Consider the following 18,690-nt stretch of genomic DNA (forward strand, 5'->3'; position numbering starts at 1 on the left):
TGACATATTTTGAAAACAAGTAAATAAATTAAAAATCAGTGAATAATTTGTAACACACTACAAAGCAGCAGCAACTGTCTTTTGTACCATTATATCTTAATTTTTCTCCAAGACTGTCAGAGCACCTTGTAAAAAAAAGATGCACTCATATTAAGCACCTTGTTCCATGAGTAGTTCCAATGAAACTGTGAGACCTTTTAACAAAATAAGGTATTATTCAGTTACCCAACCCTGTGACATAATTATTATCCATTCCACTTACAAATGGGAAAATAAGCACACAATTTGTGTAAGATCCCAAGCTAAGCAAGTGGCAGAGCTGAAAACAGAATGCCAAACTCTCAGCTGCTGATTTATCTGATCACCCTCATCAAAATGTTATATAACAATAATAATAATAATAATAATAATAATAATAATAAAGGCTTTCCAGGTCACCCAGAACAGCTACAGTGGTTTTCTTCATTTCTTATGGGATTTAGACCTTCTTGACTCTAACTACCTATATTACAGCTATGGATTAGCCAAAGAGAAATTGCTACAACAGAGAGAAAGCTGACTGCAAAAAACTGGCATCAGAAATTTGCAAACAGAAGGCTAAGATACATACATCCACACACACAAACTATTTAAGTTAATTTTGCTGTGAACTTAAATGTTTTTCCCAATATTCTGCCACAGAAGTTTGTCTGGGTACAGCAGCAGCAGAAAGTTGACAAACACCGTGTGTGAGGCTTACTGTAAAAATAGAAACTAGAGCTTGCACTTTCTCAGACTGTGGGTCAGGATTTTTATTTTATTTACTTATTTTAAGGTAAAATTAGAAATGTTATGCTGTTTTCATTCTGTCTTCAATTCTGGAAGAAACTATACAATAGCTTGCATTAAGCAAATAATTAGAGACGGTAAATCTTCTGTCTTAATTGCTACTCATATTGGAAATAAAAGTTCCCTTACCTTTTTACTACGTTTGCTGAAAGCCAACAGTGTCATCTCCCCAGTCATTTCAATGTCAGCTACTCGTTCATCATACAGAATGAAAGTAATAATAAAACTGTGCTGATCTGCTTGCTTTCACTCTATATAGTGCCTATATTTATAGGCTTATGCTTCTATTTGAATCTATATTTATCTGCTTTATCTGCCTACAGTGCATCTGTTTCTCATACACACAGACATATATATACACACACGCGTGCGTGCACACAAATATACAGGCATATATAAACACACATACGGGTATACCCAAAAATATGCATACTTACAGTAGGCTTCTGTTCAACAGTAAGATTTGTATAAATATAAACATATGCAGCATACACAACATAAAATGAAGACACATACACAAAGAAAATCATAAACAATTAAATGAATATGCCTTGCTGGCTGTAGGAAGGTTTATTATTCAGTAGGCTGCCTTCTAAAGAGGACTGTATATAATTGGGTTCCTTTACGTTAGTCTGTTGCCGTAGCTTTGCAAGCAGTAACAATTTTGACTGTTATTTTGCCTAGAGTTTTTCTGTGTAAGCTCGCTTGGCACAGCTGTGAAATCACTGCCAGCCTGTCTGCAGCCTGATTCCCCGTTGGTACCACTAGCAGTTTCCCTCAGGCTATTCATTAAAGAGGCCAGAGTTGAGTCACCCTGTACCAGTTCAGGAGACAATCCCCTAGAGGGAAAGAACAAGGTGTGACTCCAGATCCAGGTCAATCTGGCAGTTTTAAGTCCAAACATTAGTAGTGCGCTTCCCCGGGCCTTAAGAATAAACAGCGTTTTCCCGAATTACCAGAGGATAAACGGGGGTATTCACCTTCTTGTTAGCAGAAACCAGCATGCCATGCTTCCCCACGTCACTAGGCAGAGTTCCAGTTGGTCTGTCCCGTCACTGTGGTCAGAGCTAGGTCCATCTCAACCATTTTCCTGCTAGCTAGGCTTCTGCTAAGTCTATTAGAGCTGCAAAAGGAGTTGACTGAACTTTAGTCTCTGATACTAAGGTCTCTGTGATGTTGTAACGTGATAAAGCCTGCATTAGGCTAGTTATGGAAACAGATTATAGCATGTGTCCACTGCATGGTCTTCACGTCTTAATTCAGTACTTCATTTGTTCCCATCCTATCATCTCACAGGTGTGTTGGAGGAGGAGGTTGTACAAGATAACAACAAAGCCAAGCAACACAGTCACCAGGGACATCTGTTTCTCTCATTGGAGAAGCTGTATTTTGGGTTTCCAGTTCCTTGTAAGACAGTGAAAATGAACTGTCGATTCAACATGTTACCTCTGGGCTCTCTGAAGGGAGTAGGAAACCCTGAGCCAAAACCTATTGGATATATAAGACTACAGAGATAAGACACAAACATAAAGAGAACCTACTGGTTATGAAGGGCAGTTGAAAAAGGCAACCTTACCCAAAAGACCAAAAATTTCAAAATTGACCACACAACATATCTTCTCTTTTTACAGGTGTAAAAAACTGTATTCAAGTCTAAGAAAGTCTACACAGAAATCCACACAGTAAGTATATTGACAATATCCTTCATGGACAAAAAAATAAAAAAATAAAAAAATAAAATATTAGGGTATATTTAAAAACACAAAGTTCTAAAATCCTGCAACTCAGTATCACAAAGAAAAAAAACACCCTTAAAAAAACGTTTTATGTCAAGATTGTGTTGGCTAATTAAAACAGAAATACTACTTCCTAAATCAAAGAATGCTGGATAATTATTCTTTCATCCACTTGATAATATCTGGAAACTGGTCCTGTAGTAATTTAATGTTTAACAGGTATTCGATGGTCCATTTGAAAAGGTTTTTAGATAATCTACAGACAAGAAAGAGTTTAAATATAGTATGTATCTATTTTCTGTTTAGACCAAATTTTCTACATATCTTCACTTAATTTCTGTTTGGTCTTAATACTCCAGTTTCTTGATCATTAAAATCAACTGCAGCTATTGAACAAAACTCAGTTCAAACTTTCCTCACTGTTAAAGTCATTCCTTACCCACTGATGACTAACTTAACCATTTTAAAATTTACAAAATATCATTCTTTCCTCTTTCCTCTAGCAAGTTACTTGCTAGTTTTTTTTAACTAAGCAGCACAATATATGTAGTGACATGACATCGACAGTACTCGAAAAGTTTATCTATCTAGAAATAAAATGCTAATTTGAAAAAGAAGAGAAAAGATTTTTAGTTAACTTCTGTATTATCTGACCACCACCAATCTGGTAGGATCTATTATGAAAATACTACCATACGGCTAAAAATAACAATCCTGTGATAACTGTAATGAGCCTACATTTATGCTATTCTTAGCAGTGACCATTTAGCAAACAGTCCATTCATTTTTTTCTCAGCAGGATATTTTACAGTTTTAGCGTGTTTAAGAGCATCTCCAAATTGAAAAGTATTATTTAATTATTGAGGTGGCAACAGATTGATTACAGAATATAGTTTCTCTTTGAGAAACTGTGCCTTACATTGTACCTTTATACATATAAGAAACTATTTAAGCATTTCTTTGATGCACAAAAGTACAAACTCCTACCTCATTTGTTCAGCATTCTTTGAAATTCTGTAGGTAGAACATAAAAGGGATCTGTTTAATGCAAACTCCCTCCTTCTTTTGACAAAGAGAGTGAATATTACCAGAGTTCAAGAAATGCATCTACCTTTCTCTGTATACAATGTACTAAAAAAAATATAGGCTGGGACAAATGTCTAATACATCTTCTATTGCTTGAAGGAGAACAGCTATGTTAATACATAAATACCTCTCCATTCTTGGCACATTGTCTGCCAATATATCTTAATATCTGACATACATCTATCGCTCCTTAGGAATCCTTCCACTAGATTTCCTAATTGGTATCTATGATCTTAAACATACTGTATTATTTCTTGGAGAAGATTTAATGGTATGTTAAAATTCAAACTAGATAAAGGAAACCTCTACTTCCAAATAAATTAAAATTTAAAAACTTAAGGCCTATCCTTGCCACAACAAACTAGTCACGTAATTTCATGCTGATGCAGTCGAAAAGGTATATAACTCAATCTTGTATTAGTATAACTATATCCATGCATTAAGTTGATCTAGTATAATTGCTTCAGAAAAAACATCAATCCTTTTAATCAGATCAATTATATTAGTATAAAATCTATGCACATACTAGGCCTTAGTTGATGAGACCACCTAAGCCAAAGTGGTAAACACCCAATTCCTAATTAATCTCAACAAATTTGAAACTGCCCCAGATATATTGGACTTAAAGCAAGTAAAATATACAGGCCACATACTAACAAGTACAATCACAATTTTAGAATCAACAATGCTTACTTAAAGATGAAAAGAAAGAAAATAATTGTTCAATTTCTCAACAGGCAAACAGTAATGAAAAATTATAAAAAGAAAATATTTTGTCAAGTGTAGTAGGACAAACTTGAAAAATGACATGCACATTGTAAACCAACCAAGTCTGTTTAGCAGTTTTTCTTAGAAAAGACTGAAATCTCATCAGCAACAACTGATCAATAGTGCTTTCTAACAAACAAAAACTTAAGTTGTATATATACAAGTACAGTTTGGTCCTATTATCATCTCTCTACACAAAAGAAGCTCTCCTATTTTGCCAACAGCAATTAAAATTTGGAAAGACAGTAGGCAGCATCTTCCTGAAATATGCCATTACAGCACTATCTCAACTATTTAACCCATAACAGAAGGATAGAATTCTAACTTAGAAAATTCAGTAAAAGAAACAACAAATCTGTACTAAAATTTGAAGGCTGCAGGAATGCCTAGCTTAGCACAATGCATGCATAGAGGTGTTTTTTTTTTTTTTTTGAAGCATTCCCAAGTACTATAGATGACTGAAGAACAAAATAAACTCTTGAAACTGAGATATCAGCAAATGAATTTCAAAATATTATAAAAGACCTTCCCAAATGGCAATGCTCCAGGGCTTTAGCACTGAGCTTGATGTATCTTTTCAGGATGTTCTAGTTCTTTATTGTCCTCAAATAATCTGTGGCTCTTTGAATACAGGAAAAAAAAGCAGCCTTATTTCTCTTTGGAAGCCAGTAGAAACCAGTTGTTTAGGTCTGTAGATCATTTTGACCAAAATAATGATTTGCGTCAACAAATAAAATGCTGGCAAAAAACTTTAGGAAACTATCTTAATCCTATCTCTGTTAACTTTAACTGATCATCCCAGCTTTCTTGGAGAAACGTTACAAATCACTTGCCTCATTTCACAATGAAAGAAAAGTATCTTCCTTTCTGTAGTAGGCACTGAAAAGACACCAAATAGGGCTTTTGTGGGTAATTATCCTGAGGAGTTATGTTGAAGACTCAAGTGGAACCTTATCGATGTACAGAAAATACCTGATATGGGTAAGTAAAGAAGACAGCCAAGCCCTTCTCCAAGCTATCCAGTGAAAGAACAACAGAAAACAAGCACAAACCTAAATGCAGGAAATTCCCCTTAAACATAAGAAAAAAGTTTTGACTGTGAGGGTGGTCAACCACTGGATGGTTGCGCAGAGAGACTGGGGAGTCTCCATCCTTGGCGCTATTCAAAATTTAACAGGACACAACGCTGGCCAATGTGCTTTAGGTGATGCTGCATTGAACAGAAGAATTAGAGTAGATAATCTACATTGATCCCTTCTGACCTCAATGATTCTATGAAATTTTCTTTTCAGATACTAAGTTACTTCAAAATGTATTGAAATATTTCCTTGTGCATGGCTTTATTTGACTTGGTCCTGTCCAGAAATATAAAGCTTGCCTGTAGGTCCTGTAAACTTAACAGGTAGAAGACTGAGTATGCATAAAAGCATACTGAACACCATTGTGAGCAGCAGAAGTCACATCCTTTATCGTGTACTTTGTTTATGATAGCTGCTGGAAACTGATACTCAGGTCACCATAATCTATACACATCAGTTCTGCCTATCTTGACACGTCACCTTGCTTTACATTGCTGAAATCAAATCTTCATTCTGCATTTCAACAAAGCCTAACAACTCTTTTATCCATCTGATGTAAATAAGTCAGGGATAGAAGTAATGATTTTCTGCACCCATTCAACAAGATTTATTTTTCTAGGCTAACAGACTCTTCTGAAATTCCAACATGCGAATGAACAGATACTACCCAACTGATTTACATCAATAATACTAATATGAAGCTCCTCTTGCCTACCTTAAATTCCCACAAGTACGTTTATTTACAAGCAGATATAAAATAATTATATAATTCCTAAACATCTTTCCATTATTTCCCTTTGGTACAAATAGGAACTCGAAACAGTCACAACAATTTCAGCACAGAAAGAGATAAAACAATAATAATTTCATTCAGGCTTCGAAGCCTAGAAAACAGAAGCCTCTGCTAGAAAACCTCATTTTGGACAGGCCCAATTGGATGTCTGTGTAGCTACCTATGTTCTTAAGAATTAAAACCAGTCACACATGAAAAAGCTATGAACAGGAAAACAGCAAACACCAGTTTTGTCTTTCACTCACTAACTCTGATCTCCTCAGAAATATGGGGGCCATATTCTGAACTCCTCAGAAATATGAGGAAAATCGATAATGGATAAATATAACAACAGAATCAGAATCATTTGGCTTTCCACCAGTCTACAAGATGCTAATTTTAAAAGACAGTATTCTCAGGCATATCAATCTTTCCAAGCTTTTACTAGAGCACAGTGCTACTGAATTTTCAGCTGCTCAGAATTAAAATTAATTTGCCTTCTTGAGATTTCTGTAAGTATCTACAAGCGAGAATCTTTTCAGATGTGATTGCTAAAAAATATGCTCTACAACAATTGATTAGAAGAAATGCTTGGACAGCAGTGCAATTTAAAAAGAGTTTTTATCATTACTGTCCAATTCCATGTTAAGAAGAATTTGCATTTGGACTGTCCATCTTCTATTCTCGGCTCAGAACCTTTAAATTCCTTACATGGCCAGGTGATCATACTTTTACTACGACTACTTTTGAAGGTTTAGAAGATGATCAATAAAGGGCTCAATAAATGGCTTATTAAAGTTTATAAAGGACCACGTGGAACAAACTAGGTGGTGTTTATAACAACCTATAGATTCATCTGTGATATGCCAACAAAGTGTATAATATGTACTACCCATATCAAAAATATTCTTAGAATATTGATCGATCATATATCAGCTTTCATGAACTCCTTTAAAGTGTGTCATCAATATATGCGTAGCTGGATAAAGAATTCAAGATGCAACTTGCAAGAAGGCTAGTATTTACAGCACCTGTAAACATGTACAATACTTCATTGCGCAAAGGCTTGAGTAATAGTTTACTGGTTTCACAGGGACAAATCCTTCATGTTCCTCAGCTGCTGATCCAAATCTTATCTCCCCTTTCTGTGTATTACCAGTAGGTATCTCAAACATCCAGGAAAACTGAGCAAATTGCACCATAGTGACATATGTACCAACACTGCCTACAGTATAAGTAGGGAGCTGCATGGCTTTAGATTTTTAATGACTTCCAGGAAATTTCACAGAGTCTTCCAAAGAACACCCTGGGGCATATATGTAGGGAGATTTTCTGAATTTTCTTAGGGGAATTAATGCTAATAAATCAATAAATGGATTACTGCTATGAATGCAAGCAAGTTTACCTATGTAACAATTATAATATTGGTGGTATTTCTCACTTTATGTGTAGTCATAAATTATGCATTCTGCTGTTACATCAGTAAAAATCCTTTAATGCCAGTCAAATGACCTCACATTTATTTGAAAGCAGACTCTGGTCCTGAGTGTCACATCAGTGAGAGTTTAACAAAACGGAAATCTCTTGTGAGAAGGCAGTGCAGAATTTCATGGCACATTAATGAATCTTTTCTGATTGTGGTAAGGCTTTCACTTCATTGATGCACACTAAATAGCACAGACAGCTACCAGTCCTTACAGTCTGCTTTACAAAAGGAGTTTCCTAGTGACAACAAACGGCCATCCAAGAAGTTAAATGCTGTCAGGAAACTCACTGGAGGAAAAGAAATACACTAGATATTACTTACTGAAAAAAATATATATACATAAAGAATGAGGCTCATACCTTTAACTATTTAATTTTACCAACTCCAAAAACAGAATGTAACTTCAGTGACTTGATTGCTGGGTCACGTTTCTACATGAATCATAATTCTGCTTTAATAATAGCATCTTATATTGGCTGTTTTCAGTAGAAAATATGAGGATTGTCATGCTCCAACAAGGCATCTATGTTTCTAAGTCTACAATGAGAACAGAAATTCTCCATTTTTATTATTTAGCCTCTAATTCAATTATTTTGAGGTAACAAGTCTACTCTCTCAAATCCAAGCAACATTTCCTATCTAACATCACTGACTGAACTGCTGTGCAGCAGTTCCACAGATTTTCCCAGAGGCACAACCACAGAGCATGACTCTGCAGCCTGATGGTTATGCACATGAATATACGGGTAAGTTGTCTGGGTTGGAAACTTTGTCAGGTCAATACATTGTACCACATCAGTTCTGACCACGTCAGAGTAGTATATCAGAAACACATTATGGGGATAAGTGAATACAAAAACTTATTACACTTAGTGCAGGAAAAATCTAAGGGCATCGTAGAAAAGCTGGAGAGAGTGATTATATAGGCTCAGGGGGATATCAGCAATTATGAAAAGGACATTGCCAGCCACAACTGAAAAGCAAAGAACAAAGCCAACAATATGGTATTAATCACATGCCCTATCTGCGTATGATGCCAAACTATTCAAAGCACAGAATGTTCTTTATTCACCTCACTTTATATTGCTGAATGAATATAGCATTTATGAAAACGAGAGATTAAAAACATTGATATTAACCAACCTTTGGGCCAAATCCTACTTATCTTATTGATGCAAGTAGTTCCACTGATTTAAATAGATGTAATTACCATTGACTTCAATAGAGCTACTCACGGAGTTAGGAGGGCAGGATGTGGCTCATTGCATAAGCAAGCTTCCCTTACCACCATGAATGGTGCCAACTCATCATTTCTGACACAACCCTCCCTGCCTTCCGGTAACGGATTCCTTGAGCAGAGACTTCTGTACACAGCAAAGTCTGTGACACTTTTGACGCAAGCACAATAAAAACTTGAATGAAATGACCGGTTTTATTTTTACCTCTTCAGAAGCAATAGACAGAATGCTGACAGCGAGAACTTCACAGCACGTTTGAATTGTGCGTTCCTCCAATTCATTGTGAATCAAACATCCAGGTGGGGCTGGAATTAAGCTACTGCAAAGACTACCTGTCCTCAGATAATTGTGATATATTTGAAAAGGATGGCACAAATTAAATCGATTTAAGGTAAGTCTCCTGGGTACAGAACAATGTTTCCAGCAACAGTTTTCTAGCAATAGTTAGCCCAACTGAAGAAGACTAGACTCATCCCATTCTCTCTACTTTCACATTTAAATGCTGGGTCTTGTTTTTGACCACAGCTGTTCTCTTGTGTAGCATCCCTCCGGTCAATGCCAGAATGGACAAGATTTGAGGGAGGAAAATACAGATCACAGCAAATACCATGAAGGAGAGAAGAGAAGGAAAGAACATTGCATTTTGACAGCATGAGAGTGATTCTAAGGCCACTGCCTTTTAGGAGCTCATTCCTTGTTCTTCTGCCATCCTGCTTCAATGACTCAGAGGAAGGTGTTAAACATGCAAAATGGCAAGAGACACAGGCAAAGCAGAAGAAGGCAGAAGTCTGGAACTCTTTTTTCAATTACTTATATTTGAAGATGTACCAAAGCAGTGCTTTACAGCATTTAAGACCATTAGAATGTACTGTAACCCACGAACCCCTATCTTCAATCCCATCCTTTCACTTGCTACAGCATATTTTGAATGGCTATTTGTAACAGGGCCCAATTCTTATCTCTTTCTTATTTCATTACAGAATTTAAGTTATCTCCATCAATCTCAAATTGCTTTGTGGACTGCTGAGATAAGAACCAGCTTCAAGATGTTCTGCTGCACTGGTTCTTCCTTTTCTTGATGAGGGGTTATTCACTGCCCTGTGAAATCCCTTACTGGCATCTGAATGTAGTTACAGATACAAAATTGACAGACCTATATATAAAGGGACACAGATTCTGGAGACTTCAAACAAAAAAAAAAAAAAGGCAAATAAAAACAAACAAAAAACAATGAACTTTTCTTGCAGAGCAAATCTTTGCACGTAGGGCATTATGAAATTCTTCCTTGTTTTGTAGAAATAGCACAACAAGACTTAGATCCTGGTATGTGCACATTTTTTAAATGATTATTATCTCAAGCACACAGAATAATAGTTAATATTTCAGATTCTAAAATACAGTGGAGCCTCAATTATCCAAATTCAGTGAACCCAGACAAGGTTTTGCCCCTTGTCATTTATTAATTAAATGGTAAATTGCTTCTATTACTAATTATTTCCACAGATCCATGGGCATGCAGGGCATTTTGGTTACTCATAAACGCGATTATCGAGTTCTATTCAGTGTTCTTTCCATGTTCTTCAGATAATTGCGATTCTGATGTACTCTGAAAACCATTTAAAACATTTTTTACAATGTATTACTGGGAGAGCTTCCAGGTCTTGTACATCCTCTGGGGTAGAGGCATCCCCAAGATTGTGGGAGGCAGCACCCTTGACAAGCCAAAAGACAGGGAAGTGTGTCAGCCAATATGCAGAACAAAAGTAAAACTACTTCTTGAGCACAATCTGACAATTTCTGATCCCAGCTGTATATCAGGTTGAGTGAGTGAGTGACTGTCTGAATAGGATGCCAGCAAGTCAGATATTACATTAAACTCACTTTTTATTTTTGCTTCTTTTTTTCTTCCCCCTCCCCAGCTGGTCTCCATTCAAGGGAAGACAAGTGTAGCTTAAGATTCCTTTAGAACCTACAAAATCCTACAAAAGAGAAATGGTTCCAACTGTAGCAAAATGGACCACTCTTAAAAAGACTATGTGAGAGCCTCAGGTGCATTGTGCATAGATGCATCATCTACGGATGAAGCCATGAGAACTCTATCTTTGTAAAAAAAAAAAAAAGAATAGGACACAAGTTGGCAAAACTCAGGTACTGAATAGCAAAGAACTGCCTCAATAGACTAAATACGCTCTAAGCAGAGCATCTAAATAGACAGCCAGGTCAAATATGTAAGCATTGCAGTACAAAACTAAATGTCTAAAGACTGAGATAAGAGAAGTGCAATGCCTATTTTTCAAAGACTTGTATATGACACAACTTGAGCTGCTACAGAAGACATCGTACGTTGCGCTTCATAATAATGACTGAGTAAAATGCACAGGTGAGAGATGGGTGCTGGAAATTAAAGAAAGCATATATAAATAAAATGAATAAATTAAAATTAAGAAGTACTATGTTTTTTTCAATTCCAGGCCTACATAGAAAGGGATAGGTGTTAGAATCATATTATGCAACATCTTCCCAAAATGCTGACAATGCCTATGAATTGTAAAAAAGATTTGAGAAGCAGCATTTAGTTAGAAAACCTATGAAAAAAAGAAGCAAGTGCAATTTAGTGCTAAAAAGAACACTAAACCTACTTTAAAATGTTCATATTAAAGAATCATCCTGTATTTATGATTATAATGCATGTAAAATCAGTTATCTATAGGACTGAAAAATAATAGCAAAACCTACTACAGCAATATGCAATTTCAGGGGAAAAAAGTTTTTTAAAAAACTCATATTTAGAATAAGGAAACTAGTAGAAAGGAAATTGAAAAAAAAAAAGTTAAAAGTAAAATGCTTTAAGATGTTACTGTTAGAAGATATGTTATCAGAGACTCAAGTCTCTTACAAGTAGAAGGAAAGCCTTACCTTAGAGTAGCTGTAATAATCTTGACCCCCAGTTGTCTGCCTCAATCATCTTGAGAAACATCTCAGCAGTTTGTCTGGCAGGCACAGAAAATTACAGCCTGCGGTACTAAAGAAATCCAGAAGCCATTCTGATTTACCTGAATATGCTAGATTGTAAACTGTCATAATTCGATTGCCACTTTAGATGAAAATCCTTTGCAAGGTGGCAAAATTCTCCAGGAGAGAAGCTTGATATCTCGCTGGATGCAGGAACTTTTAAAGTTGTCCTACAGTAATGCATATCTAGTCATTACTCTGAATTCACAAAACAAATATATAATCACCTGTGAAAAAAGAAAATCTCTAACAGGATTTTTTTTTTTTTTATGAGCTTCTTTACTAGAAGTAAAAAGTTACCATCCAAAAAGAGAAAGCCATATTTAACGCAGAAGATATATATTTTTTTTAGTATGTAGAATAAAGTAGGCCCATGAAAATGTTGAAGAAAAACTTTCTAAAGCCATAAATAACTTTTTTAAATACTCTATGCAGAATCTGTAAGGCCAACAGATGAGGTGAAAAAAATGTTGACAGAACAAAAATCCAAAATTAATTCATTGTACTTGTGTTCCCTATGGAGAAGTTTATAAAAGTCCGAGAAAATGTGCAATGGAAAAAAAAAAAAAGGTTCTAATCTAACAGTTCTAAAGAAAATCAGACATGAAAGAACTTTACTAATAACTCTTGCACATAATCAGTGCAACAAAAGAAAATTAGTGTACAACAAAATAATAGAAATTGACTTGCTGGCAATATCAAAAACGGAAAAAGGACTTTAGAAAGACCAATGTAGATCAGTCTATAATCAACGACATAGAGACTGGTAGAAAAATAATAAAAATACTTGGGCAGATAAAACAGAGAAGATACAACATGAGCTTTTTGTAGAAGGAAGTCTTGTTTTGCAAATTTGCAGAGTTCCCAGGAGGAGTGAATAGGCGTATGTGGAAGAGATTCAAGTAGCTAAATTCAAGTTGCTAAAAGAAATAGTAAAATTGAAAAGCCTCACCAAAGACTCTAAAAGAAAGTAAGTTATCATGACATAACAGAAAAAAGCCTCTCAGATTAATAACTGTCTCAAAGATGCGCAGTAAATGGGAGGAATAAACATTCAGCTTTTACAGTGGAAGATTATTACTACCAGAGTCCCGCAAGAATTTGCAGCAAGACTTACACTGTTCAACATTTTCATAAATGACTAGGGAAAGAAGACTAGTGACGCAACAAAATTTACACTTCTTACCAAAAAAATATACCACAACAAAAGCTAAAACTGAAATGTTGTGAAAAAAAGACTTGGTAAAATGGAGATACTAGACAATTAAGAGAAAACCAAATTTTAACTATTATAACACATAGCAATATTCATAGAAAAAATGACCTCACATTCATACAATAGGATCTAGATTAGCTATCACTATGTAGGAAAAAGAGTAGGGAATCCTTGTGGATATATCTATGAAAGCACCAGCTCAATGCTCAGCATTGATCATAAAGGTTAAAAAAAAAAAAAAAGTAAAAAAAAAAGTTGGGATTATTAAGAAAGAAATAGAAAATAAAAATAAAAACATAATTATGCCCCTCTAATAAATCCACAGTAGACTCACATACTGAATGTTACATGTAGGCTTGAGCTCCCAGTGCAAAATAGGGTATAAGCAAACTAAACAGACGTGAAAATGTGCAAAAATGTATGGAAAAATCTTCTGTGCAAGGAGAGATGAAAAAGAGTTGGATTCTTTGCCCTGAAAAAATAAATTCTTGATGAAAGTATAAAGGAGTTCTATAAAATCATAACAAACAAGAACAAGGTGAACTGCTAATAACTGTTCCATATTTCTCATTACATATTTCTAGGAAACGTCCAAAGAAGTTATCAAGCACTAGGTTTAAGGCAAACAAAAGGAAGTACTTTTTCACACAATATGTAATTAAACCATGGAATTCACTGGCACAGGATGTTTTCAATGCCAAAAGTGAAAACGGTTTCAAAAAGCAATTGGACAAAATCTCAACAGAAAGGTCTACCAGGTCAATTAAACAAAGATCCGAAAACAGAAAACACTACCCTACACTAAGAAATAGGAAGGCTCACCTGCCACTTTCTAAGCAGCAGAATGAACCAATCTGACACATATCAGACAGCGGCTAAGCTCCGACATAGCTAACACGTAGATCACAGAGATTCTGGCTTTAAAATGAATTTATGGAGCACATGGATTATGGCCACAACTAATGATTTACTATTGCTCTGTCAACCTCCTAGGTATTGATTAATATCCTTACCAGGTACAACTACAGTTAAACTCTCTTTTAAGGACAAAGACTTCAGAGTGAAACAGGAGGAGCAATGTTTGGGGAACAAGGCATTCTTTCAGATTTGTGATACAGATACAGCAGCTCTTCCTTGCTGGCTTGGATTCGAGGTGGCAGTATTCATTCCTGAGATGAAAACCATCTACCTCATTTCATTACCAGTGATACCCTCTTAGGTTCAAATGTGTGTTCAAGATTCACAATGATGTCTGTGGGAGCTGGAGATAGTCTGCTGTCCATGATACACCCAAAGATGTCTTTCAAAAATTAAGTAAAAACATTAAGGCCACAAAGCAAAGCACTCAGAAGTAGGAAAATATCAAAATGAAGTCTGTCACAACAACTGTAGTGTCACAATACAATCTTCCATGTTATGATTGTATATTTTGTGTTCTGCATAATGGATAGCATCCAGGGAATGAGACTAATTCAAATATTCTTTTTTTATCCCCTCTGTTCAGTGTGTGGCCCCAAGCCTTGTTTACTGAGTTGCATCCAAGTCTTGCATGAAATAAGATGGCTTTTTGTTTCTGGCTTTTCTGTGGTACTCATCACTATAGCGTCTGAATATCTCAACAATCTTCATGAATTAATCCTCACAATGTACCCTCAGATGTCTGGAATGATTATAATTCCTCATTGAGGAAAATTATGAGAGAAACGATGTGACTTTTTTGTGGCCACACAGAAAGTCTCTATCAAAGACAGGAAGACAACTTAGATCTTTTCATTCTAATGGCTGCCAAGCATCTCCTAAATTTATCCTACAGGAGGAGCACTCTGAGGATTCATGCTCTTCCAGCAGACTTGCAGCTCAACCATGGCATAAAAGTTCTCCAACAGGGATGGGATAGCAGGGACAGGAGCCTCTTTCCCATCACACTATATATCTAATTCTTTCAATTGGGAAAAGCTGCTCTAAGGATTAATTGCTGTGAGATTTGCAAAGCCTTTGGAGATACTCAAATTATCAGGATGATGAAGGACAAAGTTTTGGCACTTAGTTCTTACAACCTTTTGCAGAAATTTCTCCTCCTGATTTGCATCCTCTAGGATTCTTGCCAACATGAGGTATTTCATATTTTTCTAAAAAGTCTCAAGAAGGGGTAGTGGTATGGGTATAAGATATCAACAACTGACACATGGAGCATTTCTGTAATATTAAAGATTGCTATTTATGGTTGTGATGTAGTTCATAACTACAAATTACAACTTTGTGGACTATTTATACACTGCACTTGTGCTCAAAGTGCACAGAAACACACAAGAAATTACCCTAATGTACGTGAGAAGTCTGTCTCACACCTAACAAAGCCAAGAAACCAAAAGTAAAGCTCAGTCTCTGTTCTTCTATTGTGTTTCCTATTGTGTCTACGTATTGCAGCATTTGTGGTCTGTAAGATCACCCACTGTAGGAACAACTTTCAGTTCTCTGTGACAATAGGGTGAGCTGAGGACAGACTGGCAATCTTTGGAGATGAATTTCCTGCCCTTTGTGGGTTTCAGTTAGACTCTTAAGCATTATTTGAACTTTTGTGGTTTAATTTTCTTTGTTGTTGTTTTAATTCTAATGGCAGAAAACAGGAGAAGAAACAACATCCCTCTGGAGGCAGTGAATCGCAGTATCTGAAGAGTAAACGGCCATGATTTCTCTTACGGGCATTTTAAGATATGTCAGCAAACAAAGACGACCTAGTAATTGTGTAGAATGGCAAGAGGATGCAACGCTTCTTATTTACTACTAAATATACCAAAAGCCGTAGTTTCTGTTCATGTTTTATGGCCTTCTGAACTAATTTCTCCCCATTAGCATTCAACCACTACCACAGCCTCAGACACTGCTCACCAATATTTTCTTCGTAAGGACCAAAAAAGAAAAGGGGTAGAAGAAAGGCTATTGCATTCAAGTAATCCTGCATTTGCAGTACTGGTTGGACAAGACACGTAGGAAAGAAAGCCTCTGCCAACCTGAGACCCTTATATTTGTTCCACTTGACTATTAATAGTTATTATAGTTATTGTGCACGTTATTCAGAGAACAGGCTCTCTTAATTACTTAGGGAGCAATGGAAATCCTTGGAAAAGGAAGTGGAAAATTCATCCCATGTTCTCTATTTACAGATCTATAGAAGACTGCTTTTCTGTCTCCCCATTTCCAATATCTGTCGGCCAAATCAACTACTTTAGCAATGAAAAAAGTAATGAAAAAGCTGCTTTCCTCTGGCAATGTGCAAGCCTGACTGGACAAGGATATTTTTCTTCAACCACTGGTGGCTTGAATTAAGAGACTTTCAAATAGCAGTGAACAGCTGCAAAGATGAGATCAGGAACTATACTTCAGTAACTAGATTTATTAAATTCTTAATAGGGGTCAGATCTGTTTGTTTTGCTTTCCCCTCATAGACTCAAAGGACATTATAAAATAATATTTGTTATGCATATGCAGGGGCTTTCACTTTATATATTTGAAATGAAATTATAAAAAACCTCCAAATTAAAAATAAATAAGCCACGAAAAAATAACAAAAGACTTCAAGGGGGAAGAGTGCCAGCTATGGGATAACAGTCACTAAATACCACTGTGAGTTTTCTCAAATCCCAGGGAACGTCAGCATGAGAGAGTTTTAGTTAGGTCCATCTTGACTAACATATGCAGAAGGAAACGTTTCTGTTCCTTCATTCCCTCATTCTCTTGAGTGTCACAGCTTCCTATCTCTTGCTTCCGTTTGCAGACGTCTCTCACAATGTACTTCAGGAAAAGAAAAATCTAAGTAAAGATCACAGCCTGTTCCATTATGTGCCCTTCCTCTTCTTCTCCTCCTCCTTTCTTGCATTTGTGCAGTGTTGTGGCACCTATTAACTACCAATGTTTTCAGAATGACATTATACAAGGTGCAGGATGTACCACTGTGCCCTAAAAATATCAACAACTGCATTAGTCTCACAATAATTAATGGCAGGCATTATGCAAATGACAACTTTTTCACTGCAAAATAATGACATTTCTTCATTTTGAGCAGAGTTATGCAAAACAATGAATTGGGGATGATAAATCACACAGGAGAATTAAGAAAGCCATAACGTTCCTGCCCAGGCAGGCAGAAAGACAGACAGACCAACAATTTAGAACACATTGTTTGTTCTCAAACCGCTATTAAGAAATAAATAAAAGCATAGCCAGTCGGTCATTAGAACGTATGTGTAATTTAGTTTCCCCCCTTTAGGCAACTATGCATAAGGGGATGTTAAATTCTAGCAATTGGATTATTACAAGTCACAAGCAAATTTTTTTTATTAACCTTAATAAGTCATTCACTCAGAGACTACAGTCATCAGGCAAATAAAATGTATCACATGTCATTCTCCTACACATTAACTAATTTCTTATGCAAACATCACAATGTATAGCAATTACTGCTGCTCAAAAAAAAAAAACCCAAAGTCAGTTTCAATTTATTTTATTGCTTTTGTGCTTGGCCATTTCCTGTAGCACTTGATTGTCTATGCCCATATTTCAGATGGGAAAGAAATGCAAGAAACGAGATGCTACTTCTCCTAAACGTTCCCACACCTTTTTCTCCTTATTGTGACTGCTGTTGGAAAAAGCAGTGAGATTGCCTTGCAAGCCTCAAGAAGCTTCTCAAAGGCAAAAGCTAATGCTGACCAGCTGTGGGGACGCTCCCTTCCCCAATCCCTTTCTCCATTATGTACTTCCCACCTCCTGAAAGAGCAATCCCTGCCCAGTCCTCCCAGTGCCTCCTGCAGAAAACCTGGCACAGGAAGGGCTGGGAGCTCCCCAGAGCTCCTGTTCCTGTGCTGCTCCCTAAAGCGCTGGCTTCCCAGCAAGACAGGGACTGGAAGGTAGCTTTGAAGTCCTCTACATACAACCCTCCTCTGCTGTTCCTTACAGTGTCTCCTGCTGGAACTGAGGTATCTATAAGGTTTTTAATAGACAGCACTCCTGGATCTTTCTTTCTAGCAGTTCCTGCTGGGCGAATGTGATGTATCAAAGAATCACAGCGATTAAAGTTGGAAAGACCTATGGTATTTAATCATTTCCTCCATCCTCCCACCTGAGCTGGGGTATTCCTTACAATATTTTTTTTCTGATGCTCTATTTAGTCTAACTTTAAAGCATGCCAAATAGCTGGGCTTTCTCCACCTCCCTGGGGAGGTTATTCCACAGTGATATGCCACGAGACTATAAGTTTCCCAAGGCATTCAGTGTGATTTTACTTCTTTACACTTTGTTTTCAGACACGAGTTTCCAGACTCCCAATAATACCAAATGATTTATTCCCTCAGTTAGCAGAGACTGAACTCACACCAGTTCTATTTTCCTCACATCCATGGCTCTATTGTGAAATTTAACAATATTATCCACTGGGGAAAAAAAAAACACCTGAAGGATTTGCAGCACCTCAGA

The 18,690-nt window shown here is 36.4% G+C and overlaps 1 protein-coding gene across 45 annotated transcripts in view; it reads right to left on the reverse strand.

The window, feature by feature from the left end:
- The window catches only part of ZBTB20 (zinc finger and BTB domain containing 20), a 526,186-nt gene that overhangs the window by 269,439 nt on the left and 238,057 nt on the right, over positions 1–18,690 (reverse strand). For 3 of the 45 annotated variants that reach the window (XM_068697472.1, XM_068697238.1, XM_068697352.1), the window contains exon 6: positions 1,809–1,951. The exons of the other annotated variants lie outside the window; for them this stretch is intronic. The gene's annotated coding sequence lies outside the window, so the exon portion shown is untranslated. The remainder of the gene's footprint in view (positions 1–1,808; positions 1,952–18,690) is intronic. 45 annotated transcript variants of the gene reach the window in all.

Source organism: Anas acuta, chromosome 1 (assembly GCF_963932015.1).
Source record: "Anas acuta chromosome 1, bAnaAcu1.1, whole genome shotgun sequence".
Classification (NCBI taxonomy): domain Eukaryota; kingdom Metazoa; phylum Chordata; class Aves; order Anseriformes; family Anatidae; genus Anas; species Anas acuta.